This window comes from Crocuta crocuta, unplaced genomic scaffold (assembly GCF_008692635.1).
Source record: "Crocuta crocuta isolate KB4526 unplaced genomic scaffold, BGI_CrCroc_1.0 scaffold270, whole genome shotgun sequence".
Taxonomy (NCBI): Eukaryota; Metazoa; Chordata; class Mammalia; order Carnivora; family Hyaenidae; genus Crocuta; species Crocuta crocuta.
Window position 1 is genome coordinate 3190709 of NW_027527569.1, and position 26800 is coordinate 3217508.

Here is a 26800-nt window from a genome sequence, read left to right on the forward strand (position 1 = left end):
ATCTAGTTTATTTCTCATTTATATCAATTAATTACTGGGCAGGTAGCCAACCAGATGATTCAGGGATCTAGACTTCTCTATCAGCTCCTCTGAGTCTGTCCAGAAGATGCAGAGAGAGAGATGGCCAGCAAAGAGTTTCAAGGATAATTTCACGGTCTATCTACAATGAGAAATATATTCAATTGGCCAGAAGTAGACATGTGGCCCCAATTAATCTGTACTTATTATCAAACTATGAACTTGACAAGACTATTAATTTCTAATGTAACTGCAATATACTCTAAAATATATTTACTTATAATAACTGAAGCATGCGTTTTTCATCTGGAAAAAAAGTTCAAGAAAGTTTTATTATAAACTTTCAATAATGTTTCAATGTAGCATTTAATCCACACATCTGGTAGATGACCCTCACTAACATTCCACGTTGGGGAGTCAGCATTCAAAGCGGCATTTCTTCCTGGTGTTAAATGTGTAGCCCTCGTCTAGAGCCATGGGTCACCGGGAGGTTTGGCTAGTGAACATAGCACTTTCTGTCTTCTGGTTTATAAACATTATTCAATATTTTGAAGTGAGATCTTTTTTTCCAGAATATTATGGAAATGTGGTATTTTTCAAAGCATTCATCCAAAAGAAACCTAGCTGAAAACTTTGTCTATGACACTATCACCATGTTTCCCAAATTTTGCCTTTATTTTTTTTCTTCAAACTTTTACTTAAAGTCTACTTAGTTAACATACAGTGTAATACTGGCCCAAATTTTGCCTTTAAAAAGCGAATGCGTTTGTGTTACCATGCTCCCTAGGTATAAATTCTCCCCAGGTACTCTCAAGACCAATGGTAGCCAGAAAACTAATGTTCTTCTGAGCAGCTGTGTAAGTTGAGAATGGGCACAACTTCTAGAAACTGGGTAACCATGTATAATTTATCATCCTATAAGACCATAAATTAACATGCAGTTTGTCAACAGCAAAAATTACATATTGTGAAACTTATGTGTATGATATAGATATACAAGGTAGAGAAGAAGTGAGCTAACATAGCAAACATATTCAAAGGGAAAATATGAGTGAACATATAGGGGCAAAGGGACTCAGTAAGGATAGGAAGAAAGGGTGGTATTCAAAAACCTGAATGGGGTGGGACACTGTATCTTTCAGAATCAATGTTAGCTGTGAAGTTGCTGAGTATCACCTCTTCATTTGCTTGACTGGTTAGGCCACCAGCAGGGTCCTGGAGGAAAGGCTGAGTTAGCTGGGTCAATGAAGGGCTCTTGGGGGTAATGGCTATTTATGAATTAATATAGAAGTAATTACACATTTTGACAACCAAAAAGGCAGAACAGTGTACCTCAGTGGGATTTGAGCCATGATATGAGCCAGGCAGTCCTGGCGAACCTTATTAGCAGAAACTGCTCAAGAGTCCTGTTCAGGTATCTGCAATGATATGAATAAACTACAACTGTTTCACTCCTTTCTAGCAATCTGCAAATATTCAAACTTTTAGCAAGAGACTCTGCTGGCCTGGCTTGGAGAAATGTCTATCCAGGGGCTAAAGGAATACAAGGGCACCTAATCTCATCACCTTATATCCAGTGGGGAGAGATTTTTGGAAGTATAATTAGTAAAACAAGGTGGAATTAATACTGTCATCTGGAAAATAATAATAATTTCTTTTTTTATTTTTAAAAAAATATTTATTTTTGAGAGGCAGAGAGAGACACAGCACAAGCAGGGGAGGGGCAGAGAGAGAGGGAGACAGAGAATCTGAAGCAGGCTCCAGGCTCTGAGCTGTCAGCACAGAGACAGACACGGGGCTCAAACTCATGCACCGTGAGATCATGACCTGAGCTGAAGTCGGACTCTCAACTAACTGAGCTACCCAGGTGCCCCATAGTTTTTTTAAAAAGTTTTATTTATTTTTGAGAGACAGAGAGAGACAGAGCATGGATGTAGGAGGAGCAGAGAGAGAGGGAGACACAGAATCCAAAGTAGGCTCCAGTCTCTGAGCTGTCAGAACAGAGCCTGATGCGGGGCTTGAACCCATGGAGTGTGAGATCATGACCTGAGCAAAGTCGGACACTTAACCGACTGAGCCACCCAGGTGCCCCTGCCCCATAATTTCTTTAGTCATTTCTCCATTGTTGAATGATTAAGATGTTTCTAATTTTGTTATTATATTTAACACTGCATGCCATATTATATGTATAATGCGTATTATACATAATTCTATGGAATCTTTGCTCCCATTTCTGATGCTTAAAATTATTTTCCTAGAAATAGTATTACTGTGTAACAATATAAAAACCATGAAATTTTTGAAACATAATGGGAAAATGCCTTTCACAAAGATAATACCAACTTATATTCTGACTAGCAAGATTGAAAGTTCTTTGAAGAGCACTTAATGCTGCATTTAACAAATATATGTAATTATAACAAATATAAGTCAGTAACCATTCCAGTCTCCAGAGATACAGTGATACATCACAGATGTCTCTGCTACCCTAGAGCTTAAATTCTAAATAAACAAGAGCATTTCAGAACTGATGTGTGCTTTGAAGAAAATTAATCAGGGGAAAGAAATGGAAAGTTAGTGTCATGTGCATGTGAAGGACATCAGACAATGTGTTCAGGAAGGTCCTTCCGAGGTCCTTCCTAACCAGTCGGTTAATATTTAAGCTGAGTTCTGAAGTGATAAGAAAAATCTGTCACATGAAGATCAATGGGAAGAGTTTTTTAGATGCGGGGAATAGAAAGTGCAAATGACCTGATGCAGGAAGGATCTTAATATATTTAATGAAGGAAAGAAAGTTTGTGCTGTTGGAGGTGAATAAACCAGGTAAGAGTAGGAAGAGATAAGAGGAACAAGATAAGAGACAGCCAGATAATGCAGTAGCTGCTATGCCAGGGGACCAGGTTTAGATTATATTTAGTTATAGAAGTATTTTAAACAGGACAAGGATATTTTATTAGTTGACTAAGGCTGCCACAACAGAGTACCACAGCCTAGGTACCTTAAACAATAGAAATGTATTTGTTCACAGTTCTGGAGGCTAGAAGGCCTTCAGAGAACCTCCCTCCTTGTCTTATAATTGACCATCTTCTTCAACATTTTCTAGCGGTCTTCTCTCCGTGCCTGTGTCTGACCTAACCTAATCTCCTCTTCTTATAAGGATCCCGTCATATTGGATTAGGAACTACCCACATAATCTTATTTTGCCTTAGTTACTTCTTTAAAGGCCCTGTCTCCAAATACAGTAAGATTCTGAAGTACTAGGGGTTAGGATTTCAACACACTGAATTTAGGGAGACACACCTCAATCTATAATAGGTATATTCTGATTCTCAATTTAAAAAACAAATTCTCTAGTTGCTCTGTGGAAAATAGAGGGCAGGCAAACAGGTATTGGAAGTTAGGGGACAGCTTAGAAAGTGTTTACAAAAGTTTGAGTAAAGGATGATAGAGGCTTGAAGGTTGTAGCAGGAAATGGAAAATGTTGGGCAGGTTTGGGATACCCACAGAGGAAGTAGAGCCAACAGCTCCTGCACAATAAATGTACTACTTATAATAAGCTAAATTGAAGAAGCAAATAGTCATATAGAGACCCAAATATGAAAAAACTTTGTTCTTCACTGATGTNTATATATATATATATATATATATATATATATATATATATATATATGGCATGTTCTGAAAAATATGATTAATTGAATTTTAATAAGTCATTAAGGAAAATGGATCTAGTGGTCCATTAGTTTGAAACATGATGATTTAAACAAGATAGCCTGGTATATTTAATGACGGACTTCCTGAAGTCTTTAAAATACAAAAAAAATTGTACATCATCAAGAAAAGGCTAGTTTTCCCATAGTTATTAATGATCAGTATTGATCATTCCTTTTTTAAAGGAAACAATGGGCAAGATTACAAAAGAACAACAATTTGGGAAACAATTGTCTAATGCCACTTTAAGAATGGATATGGCTATTAGTTTAAAACAGTTTTTATCTTACTAAGTGTGGGGCTTTCCATACCTACTTTACCTAGAAGCTTGTCAATTTGTTTCTGATAATGAACCAGAATTACATTTAGTTACAAAATGGCATAAAAATCCATTGAGTTTACCATGTATCCATTGTTTTCTAACCTACTGATGACAATGTATTATACTAATAAGTTTCATAATATTATACTATCCTTTAACTCCTGGACTAAATTCTTTTTTTTTTAATTTTTTAAAATGTTTTATTTAGTTTTGAGAGAGAGATAGAGACAGCATGAGCCGGGGAGGGTCAGAGAGAGAGGGAGACACAGAATCTGAAGACAGGTTCCAAGCTCTGAGCTAGCTATCAGCACAGAGCCTGACGCAGGGCTCGAACCCACCAACCATGATATCGTGACCTGAGCTGAAATCGGATGCTTAACTAGACTGAGCCATCCAGGCGCCCCTACTCCTGGACTAAATTCTACTTTAATAGAATTAATAGTTCCTTCTATGAACTATAGAAATATGCTAATTAAGTATTCACCTAGATTGTCATATCAACGAGAAAAATTGCTGAAATTTTTGCTTTCTTTGTGCTATTGTCAGCTTTAGGTCTCAGGATAATGCTGATTCAAGTAAATGAAGTGTCGGTCAGACATTGTTTTTAATCCGTTGGAAGAGTTTTTATTAATTTTAAAATTTACAAAGAATGCCCTATGATGGACCTGGAGCTATTTTTATCCATAATTATTTGAAAAACTTTAATAAAAAATTATTTATATGATGTCTATCTGCTATTTCCTTTTTTCTGATTTTGCTACATTTCTCTAAATTTCTCTCATTTTTAGTACTTTTTAAGTAATGTCTCTCTGTTTTACTCCTGTCTTCAAATAAATGAGCAAGGGGTGCCTGGGTGGCTCGGTCGGTTAACGTGTCTGACTTCGACTCGGGTCGTGATCTCACAGCTCATGAGTTCAAGCCCCACGTCAGGCCCTGTGCTGACAGCTCAGAGCCTGGAGCCTGCTTCAGATTCTGTGTCTCCCTCTGTCTGCCGCTCCCCTACTGGCACGCTCTCTCTCTCGAAAGTAAACATGAAAGGAAATTCAAATTAATGAGCAAAACCATTATATGATTTTCCTGACAGTTAACGAATATCTTCTACATTGCTCTACGTATCTCTACATTCTCCTTTCTCCTTTCATATTTTTGTTTCTTCTGTTTCCTATTCTTCTTAATTGTATTATGCTTTCCATTAGTTTTTCTATTGGTTGGTAGTTTTTTCTCAAATAACCACATTGCACTTGGGGTTTATGAAATTTTTTATTTTGTTTGCTTATTTGTCTTATATATTTTTATATATCAAATCTTCCTTTGTCTCCATTTATTTAAGCCATATTACAGACAAAATACAAGTTACAAAAGACAAATGCCTAGTACATTTTTAGGGCAGTCTGAATTTTGAAACTCACTTGTTATTTTCTTTGGCTTTTGATTTTTGCTGTATTAATTATAATATAATCTCTAATGATAATATGTATATAATAGTTTAAATTTTACAAAAGTAATGTTTAAATTTCTGAGAAATAAGCTTTAATCTGTAATTTTTCTAATTATCAAAATAAAGTATAATTTTGACTACAACTCTTATAGCAATACTGTTCAACATCGTATTACTTTTTCCGTCTATCTACTCTCTAACTTAAAGCTATAGGACCTGATGATCATCATTGGGTTATTATTTCATTAAGTATACCTTAAAATATATTTTTATATTTTCCGTTGTATTCCTGGGTGCTATCATACTACTATTTCAATGGTGCCTTTCCTTTCTTGAGCAGCCTCTTGATTCTCATCTTTTTGTTAGTTGGCATATATGTTCAGAGTTTTTCCCAGAGACATACAGATGACAGAGGGGTTTTTCTTGCCATGGAAGGGATCCACTTCTACCTCCTTCTTTATTGGTCATGTTTTGTTATCCCCTAGGCATGAGCATAAATAGCCAAAGATCATTTGTTAATCCAGCATATTAATTCTATGGCTAGAGTGCTTTTGTCATGAAAGCTGACAAATCATTGATCAATATCTTGCATTTCTAATTATTTTTGACATTTGTGAATTTTTAAGTGAATTTTAAACATGGGAAGTTGGAGGCATTAGCCTCACTCATAATCTAAATTATAAGTAAATTTTTAAAGGTTTAAAAATAACGTAGTATCTGTAAGATTGCTGTGCCTATGCAGCAAGGGTCTGAAAACTTTTTCTATAAAGGGCTATACTGTAAATATTTTAGGCTTTGTGGGTTATACAGTATCTGTCACAATAACTCAACTCTGCTATTGTATGAAAGCAGCTACAAAGAATATATAATCAAATGAATGTGGCTATGTTCCAGTACCACTTTATTTTCAACATTAGGTAGTATGCCAGATTTTATTCCATGAGTAGTATTTAGCTAATTCTTCCTAGGTACTTTTATAATGCTGTGATTTAAAGGAGATAATTCTGTGAAATAGTTTATTATTAAGTTTCTGTGGATGACATGAAACATTGGGATATTTGTAGTTATCCACCATTTAATAAAATTTTCAGATTTTAGTTATGTGTATAGTCTTAAAACCATAAATTGATTATAACCTTTGTTGTGGGATAAATAGCTCAGCTATAATGTGTTGATTCATAGCTTTTTAGTGGGATGATGATAGACAAGATGCATGTAAGTTTCCTATGGAATAACATCAGCAACAACCATAGCCAAGTTTTCCTAATTATTAGATCCAATTAATCCTTATTCTCAGAGGAAATGAATCTTGGCTTGAAGAGGTCCATTGATAAAGACAGACTCTTTGTACTATTGCTAATTAATAAGGGGAAAGGATTAAGATTAAATCAGGGTTAAATGAGGTCACAGGCAATCCAAACATGTACTTCCTGCTGATGGAAAGGTATGCTGAAGTTCAGGAGAGAGCTGTGAAGGCCAGACACCCAGCATGGGAATTTGAAGAGAGCCTTTGAAAGAATTCCCTCGCCAACTAGGTAAATTCTTTTAGACAAATCCCAATAATAAAAATGAGGGGATTTTTGTTTGTTTGTTTTTAAGATTTGATTAGTTTTCAATGGCTAGTATAACATGTAAGTATAAACTTGGTGGATTAAAATAGCACAAATTTACTTTCCTACAGTTCTGGAGGTCAGGAGTCTAAAATGGGTCTCACTGGGCTAAAATGAAGGTGTTGGAGGGGCTACATCCCTTCTGTTGGCTCCAGGGGAAATCCTGTTTCTCTGCCTTTTCTATTCCAGAGGCTGCTGCATTCCTTGGATGGGGGCCACCTTCCACCATCTTCCAAACCAGCAGTCGTGGGGTGAGTCCTCACATCACATCACTCTGACCTTCTCTCTTCTGCCCCCCTCTTCCATTTTTACAGAACCCTTGTGATTACTTTGGACCCACCTGGATAATCCAAAATAATCTCCATATTTTAAAGTCAGCTGATTAGCAAACTTAAATCCACTCACAACGTTTATTCCCCTTTGTCATGTAGCCTAACATAATTACAGTTTCCAGGAATTAAGAATTGGCCATCTTTGGGAGGCCAGTATTCTGCCAAATTTAAGGATCAAATTATGCACAGAGTTAAATATGTTGAACTTTCCTACAGAGAAGTTGATTAGCCCTGACTCATCCCTACATCTGGTGCACCTGAAGAACAAGACCATGGATTTCTTAATTTGTTGGAGAGCTAGAGTAATTGCTACCTTTCTTTTTTTTTTAAACAAAAGCCCTGATTTGAATATCCTCTCATTTACTTAGTGATTAAAAGCATGGCCCTGAAGCCAAAGACCCTGGGTTCAATCTCCAGCACCACCATTTACTGCCTACGTGCACTTCAATAAATTATATGGACTTGGTAAAAGATCTGCTTTTATAGGTTTGGTTGTGATGATCAGATGTCAGCACACCTACAGTTCTTACAAGGGAGTCTGGAACACAGGGGTAACTGCACAGTTACCAGGGAAAAAGGGCACACGTGCCTGACTTAAAAGACTATTCTTCCCCAACATAACTTACCTGGAGAACACAGAGAAGGAGATGGGGAGTGGGATGGAATGAGTTTTCTCGTTTTGATTTGGTCTTTGTATTGTTTTTCAGGGTGGAAGAATGTCATTTTCCATGTATGATAGATCAAATGCAAATTATTGTCCTGGACTCTGAGAAAGATGAACATACCATCAGGCATGTTCCTTGGAGAAGAGCAGCGTGGAAGTGATCTGTGAGACTGCTCTGCCTTGCATGTCCTCATTGGCTAGTTTAACATATAAAGTGAGAGAATTGGGAATATTGGACTCCACTCACTTTCTTAGTGCCCTAGAGCTCTCTGACATTCTCTTAGCCCCAAATAATGCTTAATATGTTTAGCTAAAACCCTGCTCTGCCATTATGTTAGCCAGTTAACAGAGGTAAATGTATGATAGATATCTATATTGATAGACATAAATATTTCTACATATGATGACTAATATAACTTCATACTTTATAGATTTGAGACACACAAAAATTCCTATCCTTGGCAACATTGCCACAAAATTCCTAAACCAAAGGTGATTACAAAATGTTGGAATAGAAAAGTAGGAAGAGCTCAGATAAAGAATTCTTTCTTAAGCCTCTCACTGCCATGTTGGCCATGTTTAAGTTTTCAGACTCAGGACCTATTAAGGAACGAAAGTCATTTGTGTACTCACAAAGGAGTCTCTGGTCTTTTAAAATGACATTTTAAACAACTGAGTTGAAGTCACAGAATAATTCTATTGATGGAAGGCCTGTGTTATCTTCTACTTCTTAATGAGTATTTATTACTTTACATGCATTTCTATTAAAATTCAAACTCCATGTGCTGATCTGAATATGGAAAACGAAAATGAACATTGTTTTAGGTGTGGTATTTCCAGTAGTCTCACTAAATGGTTTTTTGACTTTATGCCCTTCTGTTTCCTGCAGCTAGATTGAAACAAAAGAACATCAATTTATGCCATTTTTTATACTAGACAGTATAGAAAATGTGTAAGAACCAATATTTATGGAATAGCTATTTATGGAATAGTTCCATGCATAGGAACTAATATGTATGTCCTAGACAGCTTATTTTACCTAAGGCTTGCAACAATCATTCAAGAAACACATTACCCCATTATAATTATGAAACTGAGATCAAGAGATTAAGCAACTACCCGAATTAAGATAGCTGGTAAACAGGTGGATGTGGTTTCCTGAGTAATCTCTGAGGTCTTTGGCTCCAAGCCAAGGCTCTAGTCCCTGTACTACTCTGTCTCCTTCAGATCCCATTCATCAAACTGAATGTGCTAGTCAGAGAGAAGCTACTTGATAGGTATTAACCACTGCAGTCACTCTTAAATCAGAATTTCCTTGTGGGTTTTAAGATCTATAAATAGTACTCCATATAACCTGGCAGTTCATGATTAGAAAGCCCTTATACACTGGCAACAAGGCATTTCCATTACTCAGCTTTCTACTGATGCAAAACATTACATAGATTTATATAGTGGAAGTGATGGAATTATACGTACATGTCACAGAGAGTACAAAGAGTATAATACAGTATGTACTTACTTATACAATATGCGTTTATTTAGGGGGAAAAAAGCTATATGTCTACAGAGTTCAATGTTAGAAGTTATTTAAAACAAATATATTTACCTGACCTCACATATATTCTGCTAAAAAAAATAAGTGAAACAAATCTGCTCTTTTTATTTGGCCAAAATTTACCTAGTGACCCTTCACACTTACCAAAAAGGTCTAAAATGGATATGAAAAGATTATTATTGGACCATCTCTACTTGGGATTTTGTATGCTAACCAAATAAACACCTTCTCTTGCATAATATTATTTTCATAATATTATTTTCACTCTATGGAGACTTTAAGATCTTTCCGCTTTTGATGATCTCATTTTATTGAGAAAGCGCTTATTCCTTTCCCTAAAAAAAGAATTCTACTTTTTCCAGTTCAACAGTCATCCACAATCTTCCATGGTTGCTTATACATCTGGCATTTCTAAATAAAACACCAGAAAATCCCTGAATAAAAATCCAAAACACTAATTAACATATCAAGTTGTATGTAATGATATACTTCACAGAACAGGAAAAAAAATCCTGCTCAATACAAGTGCTCTTCAGGGATCACAGTGTCTACATTACTAATTCTGTGTGGAACAGATCCTTCATGGTATTAAAGGCCTAGCTGTTCTTTCACTGATGCACATACGTAATTCCCTTTAGAGAAACTAAAAAAGAAGTCCTTAACAGGCTTATATACTCATACACTCCTCTGCGTGGACAGAGTGAATTGGAGCAGTGAGCTAAGACTCGAACCGCTAACCACTGTCAGATGGTTCTGATCAACGTCTAAGAGCCTGTTAAGACCTTACTTTTAGGGAATTAAGAAAAACAACAGATTTCTATAGCTTCTCCATATCCTTTGCCTTTTTTTTTTTTTTTTTTGGACAAACTGAGCAAATTCTTTAAGTTCTTTCTCCAAACTTGGGCCAGTAAAATTACATACTCTGATTCCATAAAATATAGTCAAACTTGACACAGGAACTAGTCAGTAAGGATCCCCAGAATTCCTATATCAGTGTCTAACAATTACATTTTAAATTCAAACAATACAAGAACTCTTCTTTATTCGTGGAATACATTTTCTTAACTAATAAAATAGCCAGAATCCTACAGAGCCCACACATTTCACCAGTCCACACATGTAATGACCCCGAAGCCAACGTGAAATAGTCAACCTTCCTTCGTCCTGCTATGCACACCGCCTGCCCCAACCTTCCTCCAGCTCATTCACCGGGTGCTAAGAGGCCAGCCCAGCTTCTCTCCACTGGGCACCCCAACTTGTCTCCCTTCCTGTTTCTGCGGGTAGCTTATTTATTACACTTCCTTTCCTGCCACACAGCCTCTCTGTGTGAACCGGTGGATCTGTCTGTGGGTGGTATTCCTGGTGTTGGACCTGTGGTGTCTCCGGATGCAGAACATGGTATTGATGGTCCTCCTAAAAATTTAAGCCACAACCCAGGCTCCCGCCCCACTGTGCAGGGCCCAGCGCAGTCTAGCCTCCAGCCCTCTTAACTGAAGACCTATCCAGTGACTAAGCAAAGCCATTCTTGGACTTGTAGGGCTTCTATTCAACACTAATACTGTACCATTGTAATGGCACATGAGGTAAATTGTTCCCATTTTAAGGCAGGACAAAATTATTTTTATCAAAACTAGGTACTTTGATCATGGGAATAAAAAATCAATTAAAATTCTAATTATTAAGAATTTTGGTTTCCAGTCTTGTACTCAGCTTAAACACCTAATAAAAATGTCTTTACATTTTCATCATAACTATTCTTTCTATAACCAGGAGGTTTATTTCTGCTCCTATTCAGGCCCTGACAATCACTAAACCTCTCTTAGTTCACACCTTCTTTTATTTCCCTTTTCTCTCTATTATAAATGGACCAAAGCCTGGGGCAGTTGGTGCAGCAGTGACATCTTGTCCCCAACCCTTCCCTAGATGCTTCATTTCCTCAGGACTCTGCTCTTGCTTTCTTATTCACCCCAATTCCACATGTGTCCTAGCTGATGGACTCCACTGCCCAGCATAATCTTATGTATGGTTTATTTTCCTAACCTGAGGAAAATGCCAGTCTGCCTATATCACTTTGACTGGGACCTGGGTGGTCTAAAGAAATTCTTTGCCTTTTGCTAAACCAATCCTCAAGGGTGTTTGCTAGTAAGAGATTCAGACATGACTCGAAGAGCGTGGTTAGGTACAGAGTAAAAGGTAACCATGTAAGTTACTATTTGAGAAGTCAGTGTTTGTATTTGCGGCTTCTGAAACCCGGCACAGTTAGACTGACAACAATAATTTATTCATTCAATGTAACATAGGCTCTGGTTCTAGAAATATACTGGGCTTTTTTTGTTTGTTTGAAATTTTTCTTTAAAACTTATAGCCCCAGAAAGGGAATTTGAAGTGACATATTTTACCACTAGAAATCTTATGTTTGGTTTTGATCCAAAAGCATATGCAGAAAGGCTGTTGTTTGTTTGTTAATGTGTGTGTGTGCTTCCTATATACTGAAGTGCATTTTCTTTCTTTCTTTTTTTTTTTAAGGCTTATTTATTTTTGAGAGAGAGAGAGAGAGAGAGAGAGACAGAGTGCTAGCTGGGGAGGGGCAGAGAGAGGGAAACACAGAATCTAAAACAGGTTCCAGGCTCTGAGTTGCCAGCACAGAGCCCAAAGGGGGTTGGTTGGAACCCATGAAGCCTGAGATTATGACCTGAGCCAAAGTCGGACGCTCAACAACTGAGCCACTCAGACACCCTCATCCTACACTGCTTAGTGTAGGCTTCATCATAGGCAAGTATGGCTTATTTTTAAAACAATTTCTTAACGTTTAATTTTTAAGAGAGAGACAGAGAGAGAAGACCAGAGAGAGAGGGAGACACAGAATCTGAAGCAGGCTCCAGGCTCTGAGCTGTCAGCACAGAGTCCGACGTAGGGCTTGAAACCATGAACCACAGGATCACGACCTGGGTCGAAGTCAGAGGCTTAACTGATTGAGCCACCCAGGTGCCCCAAGTATGCCTTATAATCCCTAAATGTTTTCCACCATCTCTCAGTTCTACATGCTTTTGCACTAACATGAAGTAGAAAAGAATATCATTATCTCAGCATTACAGAAAAAGTTCATAAATCTACAATGTTTATACCAGCTGAGATTATATGACCATCTCTGAGTCATTTTTGCATTCAGGAGGATAGAAGGCACTGATTAGCTTAGCCTACGTCATGAATTTTATCTTTAAAATCAAGGCTGGGGCCATTTTCTCTGGAATTCAACTGAAAATGGAGAGCTACTAAGAAGGAATGGCCAGAGATTGGGTGGACGGCAGTGGTGGTTGAAGGTAGATGGGATGTATGAAAGCTAAGAAGGCAATAAAAAAATGACTACTGCCCAAATACCAAGAAATCTCTGTAGGATACTAGGTAATGGGAATTGTCAGTGAGGACAGATGTGAAAGAAAACTGCATTAAATGGATCAACACAGAGTTTATGTGAGAGATCAGAACCTGGATGTTTCTTATATTTCTGATTCAGATGACTGATAGGATGGTGCTATTGGTGGAGATAGAATCACAGTAAAAATAGAATAGAAAAAGAAGCTGGACTTGGGACATGTTGAGCTTAAATTGACCTTGGATTATACAAGTAGTCTCCCCAGTAGTTTCTTTTGTTTGTTTTTCTTTTACCATCTGCTAGTTACTTACTCAATATCCACTCCTCATTCTCCCCTATATTGTCAACGTAACCAATGTATCTGGTTAGAGATATAAATTTCCCAATTTCTATTACTCCTCAATTGAAATGACCAATGAGATGTAAGAAGCAACTGGAATTTATAAAAGTTTTTCATAGAGCTAGATCTAGCTGGTTTGGTCTTTTCCTCTTTCTTTTCCTCTAAGACCAGAATAATATACCAGACCAGAATATAAATTTGGATTTTAGAGGAGATATTGAAATATAAATTCTTCATATTTTAGTACAATTTAATGTATATCTATCTAACAATATATGCAATACCTGATGCAGTTTGAAGAATGCAAAAGTGACAAATACACAGGTATTTGCCAGCAAGAACTTCGTATAGTGAGAGAAGAAAATGAAAGATACTATTTAAATTATGATGAAGATACGTGTTATGAGCTATAAAGAGGGAGATTTCAAGGAAAAGGAGATACCGTGTTGGGGGTTGTGTGGCATGTGACACAGGTGTGAAGAGGGGGCCGATTTTCAATTGGAACTTGGGGAAAAGGAACAATATTCCAACTTGAAGAAGAAGCTTAATTAATATGTGGGATTTTAAGGGAATACACATTATTTGTAAGGCAAATTCTCACATTTAGGAAATCAAAGCTGTTACAAACTAGGAAGCCAGATCTATGAATATTTGGGACTCAGCATATGCTCTTTTGATGGGCATACAGTCAAAATGGTTAGACTCTTTTAAAAAATTTACTGAATTGCTTGGTTTTGTTGGCCCATATGACCGTATCATCTATTTTGGCATCATCTGAGTACATAAGCTTTTATTAAATTTTTTTGTAGTTACTGATGATCTATCTCACCTCTGAGTTTATACAATCAGCAATACTTATCTCCTATTGGCTTATTTTAATGTTTGTGTGCTGGTCTCCCAATCTGTGAAATATGAAGCTCTGGGCTTCTCAGTTACAGGTGGTAAATTAAATGTTTGTGCAAGAGCTAGTTTTGAGATTCTAGAAAAATAAATTGTATATTCTATGTTTCATTATTAGTATGTTATGAAACACTTTCGACAAAGAAAAACATGGATATGACAAACTAAACAGAACTGTAAAACTAGTAGTAAGCCATTTGACACATTTATGGAGAAACTGAAACATAGATATTTCCTCCCAGCTTTATTCTAATCCTTCAACCATTTAGAATCTGAACCAGCTGTGTCAGACCAGAACATAAAATAATTCCCTTCAAATGGAACACTGAATAAGACAATGATATTAAGACTGGGTGTTTTGTGGCCACAGTGCATGCATGAACCAAGGCTGAAAAATGTAGTTTTTATACCAGTCATTTAGATTTACTGCCATATTTGGTAATGCAATTTTTGAATGTGTATAGATATAGATGCATGCAGATGGATATAGCTATATTTATTTATTTATATATATTATATATATATATTAATTTTATTTACTTCTAGGCGAGAGAGAGAGAGAGACAGCGTGAGCAGGGGAGGGTCAGAGAGAGAGGGAGTCACAGACTGAAACAGGCTCCAGGCTCTGAGCTGGCAGTCAGCACAGAGCCCGACGCGGGGCTCCAACCCATGAACCGCGAGATCATGACCTAAGTGAAAGTCGGACGCTTAACCGACTAAGCCACCCAGGCGCCCCATATTTATTTATATTTTTTAATGTTTATTTTTGAGAGAGAGAGAAAGACAGAGCACAAGGTGGGGGGAGGGTCAGAGAGGGAGACACAGAATCTAAAGCAGGTTCCAGGCTCCAAGCTGTCCGCACAGAGCCGGCCGTGGGGCTGAACTCATGAACTGCGAGATCATGACCTGAGCCAAAGTTGGATGCCCAACTGACTGAGACAACCAGACGCCCCTATATCTTATTTATTTTTATAATTGAAGTATAGTTGACACGATGTTAGTCAGACATCAGTCTGCAGTGTACAACATAGTGATTTGACAACTCTGTATATTATGCTATGCTCACAAGTATAGCTGTCATCTATCACCATATAACACTATTACAATATCATTGCCTCTATTCCCTATGCAGTACCTTTCATCCCTGTGACTTACTCATTCCATAACTGAAGCAGATATTATTTCTAACTTTATTTTTTTCATATTGGAAAAGTTCATAGGTGATTTAAAGCATTAACTGAATTTAAATTAGTGGTTTGTTTTCTCAAGAAAAGTAAAAACTTATAAATGTTCTCAAAAGCCAGAAAGTTGAAATGGATTTTTTTATTATAAGAGTAAATGATGGATAAAATAATCCAAGAGGAAAAATATACACTTCACACCCACATGCATGCACATGTGTGCACACACACATACAGACACAAAGCTAAAGTGTGTAAATATTTTCATATGACTTCAGCCTCTCAAGAATTATGGGACTCACACAATCTTTAGATGTCCCCCAAAACTTTTGTCAAAATGGTTATTCCATCAGGGAATGCTTATAAAAGTCTTTGTAATCCACAGCATGGTATTTATCAGTAGATAATACTACCTTGCATTCATATAATATTTTATGTTTCCTGGGACTTTAGCATTCAGTCTTTCAGTTTATTCTGATAATATCCCTGTGAGTTAAAACATGATAGATGCTGGATTTCCCTTTTTTATAGGAAGAAATTGATTTGGAGAAGAAAGTAACGGCCCCAAGACTGCACAGGAAGCAAGCCAGCTTCTAATGTCTCTTCCATAATTCTTTCTACTACAACATAAAACTGCCTTTTACTGTTATGAATCCAGTTTTAAAGCGCTCCTCAGCACCAGTCACTGGCAAATAAGGAATTAGACAAATATTGAAAATCTTGTGGGCACAACTCGGTCAAAAAGTTGATACTCTTCAGGGAAACATAATAATTATCCTATTTTTCATGATTAAAATATGGCTTTAAAATTTCTCTTAGACCTTCTTCTATGAGAACCAATAATATAGCTAAATATCAATATTACCACAATACCAGGTTTATCCTTCAATGCTAGATGGGGTGCAAAAACAGATGGGATTCACGTACCCAGGACAACTCGATCCATTTCCGGAATCAGCAGCCCTCAAAATGCCTCATTACTAATCCATTTGCAGGTTCCCCCAGACATGACAACAACTCAGGAAACCCCAAAGCAACCAACTTGGATGAAATTCCCAGGTCAAACTCTGAATCCATTCCTTATTTTCTTTCTGTCATCGCAAAGTACACACAAAAATATGTCTGAGTCTCTTCATGATACAAGTATAAGAGCCATTTCTAAGCTACCCAAAATGGAATTCCACATGGTAACTTGAGTGGGGCAAAAGAGACGGCAAAGAAGTTATTCATTCCCCAAACAGCAAACGAAAGACCTTCTACCCTGCAATTTGGGCTTTACTGAAGGACCCACAGAGAGAGCTGCATTCAGGAGCTTGGGAGGTACTGTGCTGGCAGGGGCTCGAGGGAAACTGAAGCAACGTGTGAGGCACAGAACACAAGCCTACAGAACTAAATGCAACTGTGACATTAACACATTAGTCGATATCCACCCTTCTTTGTTGTAATGCAGGCTCTTTTTAAATTTAGTGATTTGTTCTTGGCCAAAATGCCACATAGTATGTTCTTTCATTCTTGAGTTTTCCCTTCAGAACACTGTGTTCTAAAGGAGACTAGTGTCCCTGATGAAAAAGAATTGGTATGGCCACGTGAATGGAAACAAAAATGATTTAAATCTCTTTTTTCTACTCATACACTAGCAGCATTCAAGTAAGGATAATAAAAAAAGTAACAGGACAGGAACAGTCAGTACATGAAGGAAGAAACACAAACAGCCAACTATATTAACAAACAAAGAAATGCAAATTAAACCAATAATCAAATACAGTTTCACCCATCATATGACAAAATATTTAAAATGTTTAAAAATATCCAGTGTTCAGGATATAAGGAAACAGATGCTCATTAACTGTTGATTAAAGTACAACTTGATAAAACATATATCTGGAAATGTAAAAATTTGAAAATTTATCAAAAAAATTTGCATGTGTGGAGGGAGGAACTTCTTTGTCAATGAATGTGACCTATTTTGACATATTTTCACCAGAAGGTATATAAGAGTTCATGTTCTGATCAGCACGGCGAGGCACTACCTGTCCAAATAAAGGGTTGTTGTGATCTTAGATAGTGAAAGAATTCTAAAAATCCGTAGCATTGGATTTTGTTGCACATAGTGTTTTTTTTTTTAAAGTTTTATTTATTTCTAGGAGAGAGAGAGAGAGAGAGAGACAGCGTGAGCAGGGGAGGGTCAGAGTGAGAGGGAGTCACAGACTGAAACAGGCTCCAGGCTCTGAGCTGGCAGTCAGCACAGAGCCCGATGCGGGGCTCAAACCCACGAACCGCGAGACCATGACCCGAGCGAAAGTCAGACGCTTAACCGACTAAGCCACCCAGGTGCCCCTGCACATAGTGTTTTTAAAACAGAAGATTTCTCTTCTTAATTATTTTGTCCTTGGCTCAGATGAACAGCAGTCTGGAACTAGCGAACACATGTCCGCTAACATGGGAAACAGAAGTCTGGCCCAGGACAGCACAGGGAGAAATCGCAACAGGAAGGTAAGACTCACCGAGTTAATTCACAAAATTAAGAAGTTCCACCTGGATGAGAAAGGGCCATCTTTTCCTTCCACAACTTCCGTCTTTCACTCAAACGGCAGGATGTGAATTCTCATACTTCAAGATTCATATATTGCATAGCTCAGGCTAGGCAAATGACCAGATGACAGTTTCATAGCATAATAGCCTTTGCCAGCTACTAATTACAAATTAACTCATGGCAAATTCAGATCAGATATTTGGAAGAAAACTGCTTAAGTTTTCTTTAAAGCATCCCTGAGAACAGGCTTCTGGCATGAAAATGAAAAATAAGTTGGAGGATATTAATAAATGTTAATAAACCTTGAAAAAGCATTAGAGTATAGAAAAACTGCATGGGAAAATGTTTAGCTCTGGAAAACAGCTTGAAATGCTTGTCCCTTAAAACTCCATAGATGATTTCCATATTCACGTCTTAAGTTGTCATGCCAGCAAAGGATGAAAGAGAAGAAGAAAAGGAATGTAAGTGGCTGGGGAGGAACAGGAAAGCCTGATGTGCTTCAGGGATTCGGTTTGACATCACACATATTCAAGCTGTTAAGTCACACCGAAGATAGATCATCAGGTTTCCCCTTAATTACATACATTCACTTATCGTGGAAAGACTTGCGGAATTAAACTTAGGGTTTATGTTCAGCGTTCCTTCAGTATGTTTGACAAATCCGCAACTGAAGCAAACTTTTAGTTGAAAATGCTCCTAAAAGAACTGCATGTTTTCCATCTATTCACTGATTTCTACTACTTAGATTTGTGCCTTAATTTCTTAATAGTAGTTCAAACAACAAAGACCATATTACTTTACAGTGGAAATAATGATTTCAGAATGAAAAGTTGCTAAGAGAAGAACTGACTTTCATGTTTATTTAAAGACTTTCCATGGAACAATGATTTTTAAATTAAGGCCTTATCTCCTCTATTTTAAGATTTTTATGGAAGAATTGCAGTTGGAAAAGTGGCCTCTTTCTTAAGATGAAATTCAGTCCCCCACTGCAGCATGCCATACTTATTAGGGCTTGTAAAGTTACATTCCCTCCATTGAAGTTAATGTGTATAAAGACAGAAGATAAACCTCACTGAACTCAAACAATTATAAAGTTCAGTGGAATTAGGTTACTGAATTTCTATCACTAACAATACAATAGCACAAGACTTGTATTTTCAATATTACCTTAAGAGCAAGGCTAGAAAGAAACTTGCAGTTAATCTATGTAAACAAAAATATTCTTTGGGGCACCTGGTGGCTCAGTTGATTAAACGTCTGACTTTGGCTCAGATCATGATCTTGCAGTTTGTGGGCTCAAGCCCCACGTTGGGCTCTTTGCTGACAGCTCAGAGCCCGGAGCCTGCTTCAGATTCTGTGTTTCCCCTTCTCTGTGTCCCTGCCCTGCTCACGCTCTGTCTCTCTCTGTTTCTTGATAATAAATAAATGTTAAAAAGATTTTTTAAAATATTCTTTTAAAAAAACTCATAGAAAATGACTTTTTTTCTTATTATAATCCATATCTGGATATAAACTACTTTGATAAAGTCTGTCTATGAAAGTTAAATTTTGTTTATGGCTCTCTTTGGCTCTTCCATTGTCTAATATATGGACCATTAACCAAAATTTTCATTTTTCATCCAAATATTTTTATCATATAGTCACAGTAAAATCTTGATTATTAATGCTTAGGGCATTGGAGAACAAAGAAAAGATTTTTAAAAATAAAAAGAAAGTCACCTTTGTGATTGAAAAGTTGCATAAATCATAGAATTTATTGAATTTATGTCTTCCTTATTCCTTTGCCAAAAAAAAAAAAAAAAGATAACAAAGCAGGCACATAGAATTTAAGGTAACAAAATTAAGAAAGAATATTTGAAAACAGATTAAGAGAAAGATACCATAAATAGTAACAGGATATGATACGACATAAAACATGGCTTCTAATCTTAAGGAACCAAGGGTAGTAGAAATCAACACCTATTTTCTCTTCCTCCTGGACACATAGCTGGAGGTTATTTCCCACTTAGCCTTGCATCTAGGGTAGTCATGTGATTGAGTCCTGACTAGTGAAATGTAAGCCAAGAGCTGTGCATCACTTCCATGACTGACCTTTTTCCAACTGCCAGTTGCAGGGACCCTATTCTAGGAGTCAAGGGAGGATGGGCCAGCTAGAAGGAGCCAGAGTTTCCAAATGACCATGAAGAAGGTGATCCATAGCCAAAAATACTCCCATTGGCTTTTGTGTGAATGAGAAATAACTCTTACTGTGTTCAGCCACTGAGATTTTAGGGACTATTTATCACGACAGCTAGTTTGACTTACCATAAAAGACACTTCAAAAAATTAAGACTTTACTTTAATTAATAAACACACAAATGACAGCATACATAACTGAAAAAATCAGAATAAGCTCCATGGATTGCAGCAGTGTCAATTTATTGGTATCCCTATCTTACTATTGCTACACAAGATGTTAACTTTGGAGGAGGCCAGGGGAAGAGTGCAGGGACCTCCCTGTACATTTATTGGCAACTTCCTGTATATCTATAATTATTTCAAAATAAGAAAATATTTAAAGTTTTTTTTTTCTTGACTAGAGAGGAAAAGTTATATCAAATATTCAGGGAAAACCAATTTGATTATTCTGAATTGTTCACTATATAGATAAAAATGAAGTATTTATATTATGAAAAAGTGTGTATAATGCAGATAATGCCAAAATAGAAATCTTATTTCTGTTTTTAATTTTATTTCGGATAGAGAAAGAGAAAGCATGAGTGGGGGAGAGGGGCAGAGCATTAGCTAGTATGAGATAGGGAATTTCCATTGTAGAGAGACAGAGTTTCAAGCAGATTCCATATTCAGTGCAGAGCTTGACCCAGGACTCGATCCTATGACCCTGAGCTGAAATCAAGAGTTAGACACTCAACAAGCTGAACCACCTAGGTACCTCAGAAATCCCATTTCTAATTCTTATGGTAACTTTTCATAAAAACTGGAAGGCAATGAAAGTTGAAGCATTATTGGGAAAGATGATTTGATGATGACCTAATATAATATGGTACAAAAGTATAAACTTCTATTTGGTCTTCATGAAAAACTAAATTTTGAACAAATGAAGGAGGGCACAACAGGCTAACAATTTTCAAACATTATTCATTTTGACTCATACTAGAAAATGCTCGTAAGCCCAACACACTCCTCTATGTATCAGATGCAAGTTTCCTCTGCAACCCAAGAAAGATAATGGAATGCCATGGCATAAGAATAACATAATCAATAGGTCAACCTTGATTTACTTTTTAACATAAATTATTTGTCAACTCAGGACTTTGCTGTTAAAAAATCAGTGGTAACGCACTGTGGAGGAACTCTTCGTTTTTCTGTGGTTCAGAAAGAATTTGTCAGAATGAGTTTCCTGGTCTGTCAGAGAAAGCCAAGACCCGTATCTTAAGGTTTTTTGACAGATATGTAAACTCATGTCACGCTTCCTGTAAAGCTAGATCTCTGTCATCTCCTAGCTAGTGGGTTCCACATAGTATCTGCCTCACTGTTTGGAGACATAGTATCTCTGATTGGTGTTCTCTGCAGCAAGAGTTTCTCACCCTTACCTGAAGAAGGCTGGAAACTCATTTCAGTCTTGAACCCCAGCAAAGCAAGAACTCAAAAGGCAAGAAATCTCTTATTGTAGGAAAGGGTTCAAAGATTGGGACAGCCAAAATGAGTATCAAATATTTGCCACATAGGACATGTATATATACAAAAGATAAAATGTTTTAACTTTGTAGTAGAGAATCCTGACAAACACTGCCTCAGCCAAATGGTGAAGGAAAACCTCACCTCAGTGACAAGTCATGTTGAGAACACGTACCACCCAATACACACCAGCCCGATATGATGAGAGTGGAAGTTCATCTCTGTGGTCACCCCCTCAAGGATACATAACCTGGTATTAGCCATGAGAAAATAATCAGACAAGCCCAAACTGAGAGACAAATACCTGAACAGCACTGGTCAAAACAGTCAAAATCATCAAAAATAAGCAGAGATTTAGAATCTGTCATAAAGCAGAGAAGGCTAATACCGTGGATTCGATCCTGACACATAAAAGACAATAGGGAAAATCTAATGAAATCTGAATAACATGTGTCTCACTTCTTGGTATTTTGGCTAAGATACTGTGAATGAAATGTGGAGTTTAGTTAATAGTAATATACCAATGTTGGCTTCTTTGCTGTGACAAATGTACCATAACAATGTAACACAATAATTGGGGAAACCGAATGAATGAAGAGTATATGGGAATTCTCTGTACTATCTTTCCAACTTTTCTTTGAATATAAATCTATTCTAAGACAAAAGTTTACCTAAAAAATAATGTTTTTGTTGGCTAATATTTTTATAGACACTGGTGTGAAAATATTCTCCAATTTTCTCCTTTTCCTTTGCCCCAAACAGTAATGACTCGTATATAGTACTTCAAAACAGCAGTTTCACTCTTAAGTTTTCGTACTAGATACCTTTGTCATTTGCGGCTTCTTTTCATTTTAATCAAGATTGATTCAAAGCATTTAAGGCTTCTACTTTTTTATTTCGAGAACATCTCACAAAAAATCCCAAACAACTCCAATTAGTGATTTTCTCAGATGATCAGATCTGGAAAACATTTCTTTTCTGAAGTTATGTCTGGATAACAGAGGTTTGAAGTTACATTTTCTGATAGGCACTGGAGCTGGGACTGTTCTTACCATATTAAAAGACAGGGCTTAGCATGCAATTATGAAGATTAAGGAGCTTAATCAGTTATTCTCGTTGAATGAAAGGCACTACTTCTCTTCTCCATGGGGAGGTGAGCTGTAGGAGATGTACCTCAGGAATTTAATAAACCATTATAAAATTTATTCTGAGCATTTTCAGAGAAAATATTGTTCCTAAAACTGATGTGTAACTGAAATATATTGGGGCCAACCTTTCAATTAAAATCAAATCATATTCAAGAACACACTGTGTGTCTGAATTCTCAACCACTAAGGAGTAACCTTACTAAAAAGTGTTATGTAAATCTTATGAGCTGCTGACTCTACCAGGATTTCAAGAAAGAAGGAATTGTAAACGTTTGGGCAGGATATGGGTTTCGTGGGAAATTGTTAACAATTCTGTGTTCATAGGCATGCAATAAATATTCTGTCTACCCAGAATGTTATAGTATCTGTCTGCCAAAATTCAAATGCTAGCTCTGATGTTTATAATAAATAAAGGAGACTTAGTTATACTTCTGTGATACAAGGTGTTCTTTAAAGGACTCTCACCAAAGTCACCTTTTCTTGAAAACAATTATTAAGCAGCAGAATGATGTTTTATAGGAAAATACACTTACACGACATGGTAGGAGAGGTATTTTTATATCTTAATGATGAAAATAATAAAATTTCTTTAAACTATATTGAAAAGTAATTAATTTATCTGAAATAGGTCTTTGCCAATAGGGCAAAGCTACTAAACTAGAGTCTCAGAAAATAGCATAAAGAACTGCCAGGTTCTTTATGTTAACTGCCAAAATTTTTATAGTGATAGATTTAGTGGTTTAGTGATCAATGTCTGTGGCTGGACTGTTATCACTCTGCTCCACATGTCTTCCTATTCCAGGACTCAGGCTAATGACAACACACAAAATAGAGAGAACTTTTACCAATCATGTATCTGATAAGGGGCTCATATCTAAAATATATAAAGAATTTCCATAACTCAACAGTAATAAAAGAAATAACCCTATTAAAGAATGGCAAAAGATATGAAAAAATCATTTCTCCAAAGAAGATCACAAATGGCCAAGAAACAAATGAAAGAATGATAAACATCATTATGGAAAAGCACAATGAGATAGTACTTCACATCTGTGAGAATGGCTATAATCAAAAAAACAGATAATGACAATTGTTGGCGAGGATGTAGAGACCTTGGGTTCATTTTTAAGGTAGCATCATGCTCTAAAAATCTTTATGCTTTTTAGTTTAGTATCATCCCAAAAGTTTAATTCTGCTTTTGTTTCCCTTGCCCGAGGAGACATATCTAAAAACAGTTTCTATGGCCAGTGTCAGAGAAATTATTGCATATGTTTTCTTCTAGGAGCGTTATGGTCTTGCGTTTCACATTTAGGTCTTTCATCGATTTTGAGTTTATTTTTGTGTATGGTGTAAGAAAGAGGTCCAGTTTCATTCTTTTGTATATAGCTGTTCAGTTTTCCCAGAATTATTTGTTGAAAAGATTGTCTTTTCCCATTGCATATTCTTGTCTCTTTTGTCATAAATTAATTGACTATATAAGTGTGGGCTTATTTCTGGACTGTTAATTCTGTTCCATTGATCTCTGTGTCTGTTTCTGTGCCAGTGTCATACTGTTTTGATTACTAAAGCTTTGTAGTATATCTTGAAATCTGCATTATAATACTTTTAGCTTTGTTCTTCCTTTTCAAGATTGCTTTAGTGATTCAGGGTCTTTTGTGGTTCCATACAAATTTTAGTATTATTTCTTCTAGTTCTTTGAAAAATCCTGTTGGATTTTTAATAGAGATTGCATTAAATCTGTAGATTGTTTTGGGTAGTATGAACATTTTAACAATACTAGTTCTTTTAATCCATGAATGTGAAATATCTTTCCATTTGTTTGTGTCATCTTCAATTTCTTTCATCAGTGTTTTATAGTTTTCAGAGTATAGGCTCTCACCGTTTTTAGTTAAGTTTATTCCTAAGTGTTTTATTAATTTGAATTGTACACTTTAAATAGGTGAATTTTATACTGTATGAACTATATCTCAGTAAAGCTGTTATTAAAAACATATGATGGGGCAATTGAACTCAAAATTTTAAACAGCATATGTGAACAAATTGAAAGAACAGCTGCAGAAGTTGATCAAGTAGTTTTATCAATAAAGTCTCATGTTGTCAGTGGACTATTGTTAATCCATGCTTCTGGTCAATTAGACAAGAGGATTAAATGGAGAAAGTGTCTTCAACAATAGACATTAAAGTCTTATTTGCATACTTGAATAGTTGTCTGAAGATAACTTGCTTAAGACTCATGATATGGATAAGGAATATCCTACCCACATCAAAGTGGACCTAGAGCATCATTTATCATACAAATCTTTCCTTCCATAAATACAAAGTAAAATCACAAGTTTAATAGAACAATCTCACTTTCAAACTCTCTGGCACAAAAATTGACTAAAGAATCCAGGAATCTCATTTAGATCAAAGATCATCTGACTTTTAATTTCAACTCAGGTCATGAATACATGGTTCACTGCACTGTGGTGTGCTGACAGCGTGCAGACAGCTTGGGATCCTCTCCCACTCTCTCTTTGCCCCTCCTCCTGTTCACATGTGCTCTTTCTCAAAATAAATACGTAAACGATAAATAAATAAATATATTTTTAAAATTATTAAAAAAATAGGAATTTTCTACCTTGTCAAAACAAAAATGGTCTTTTGAGGATATTTTATTGGTTAAAGGACTCCCATTCCAATATCAAGATATTCTAGCTGTAACTGGATTTGTAATCTTCATATGTCCATTGATAGAAAAGGCACAGACAGACAGAGAGATGTGTACTTGAGTAAAAGACCTTGAGAATGGACTTTGAAAGGGGATAGGGGCATATTATCTCTACTTCTATTCAAAGGGAATACTACTTCCTATCTTACCAAGACCAGAGATGCCCACTCTGCATAATTGACTGTAACTGTAAACCCTCAGGGCTGGTACATATATGTGTGTTTGTGTGTGTCTGTGTCTGCTCGTGAATGAAATCTCATAATTTACAAATCAATCTATTGAAAACAATTATTTTTAGTATTTTATTTATAGGTATTATTTTGTAGGCTTTCATCCCTTGAGTTCTCCTATTTGGAGAAATAACATTCCCTTCTTCATTTGACAACTAGGCCTCTGATGTCTTAAAATATTAAATTAGAAGTGTTATTTGAAAATTCTGATAATATATGTGGAAGAATATCAAAGCTATTTCATACATCTTGTCATGAGAGCTTACAGTAGAACTTCATCATCAATATACAATTATCTAGTCAGAAGATAGAATTTACTGAACTCTCAACTTCAAACACTTTTATCTAAAGTAAATTTTGGAATAAAATAGTGGTGGAAACATGGTTTGTCCTAGAAAGTATCAAAGACAGGCAGCACTGACAATGAGCCTTTTTACTGAGGAAAAGCTCAACTCAGAGCTTATTCTTAAAATTGTGTTCAAATTTCACCTTCATTCCCAAAAGGTAACTGAGTATACAAGGGTACACCCATGATTACTTGACCATAAGAGCAATTATGTCATAGTCCTCTCCCAGAAACTGTTTATGCAGTCTTTGGCAGCTGATAGATATGATGAAATACTGCAATTTCAGAAGACTGTATTACATACTTTTCTTATGGAGTGATAAACATATCCTTATCACATTTCATCTTAGATTTGTAACATATCATTGATGACTACAAGCCTTTTCTTGTGGTTTAAGAGTTCCTCCAGCACTATGAACCTCTTCTGGGATCCTCCTCCAAGTTTAGTTTAAATGACCCAATAGGAATGGTTTACCTTATTAGGTAAAATGACTAAAAATTTACCCAACCTCAGCATTCCAAATGAATGAAGTTATTCCATTAACTTGCATACAGAAATGTCTTTATAAAAAAAGAAGAAGAAGAGTAAAAGGGCACAGTTCTATCCAAATATATAGTTAAAATCTTGAGTAGATTATCATCTAATGTTAATATTTAATTGATTGATTAATATTTAATTAATGTTAATATTTAGTTAATATTTAATTAATG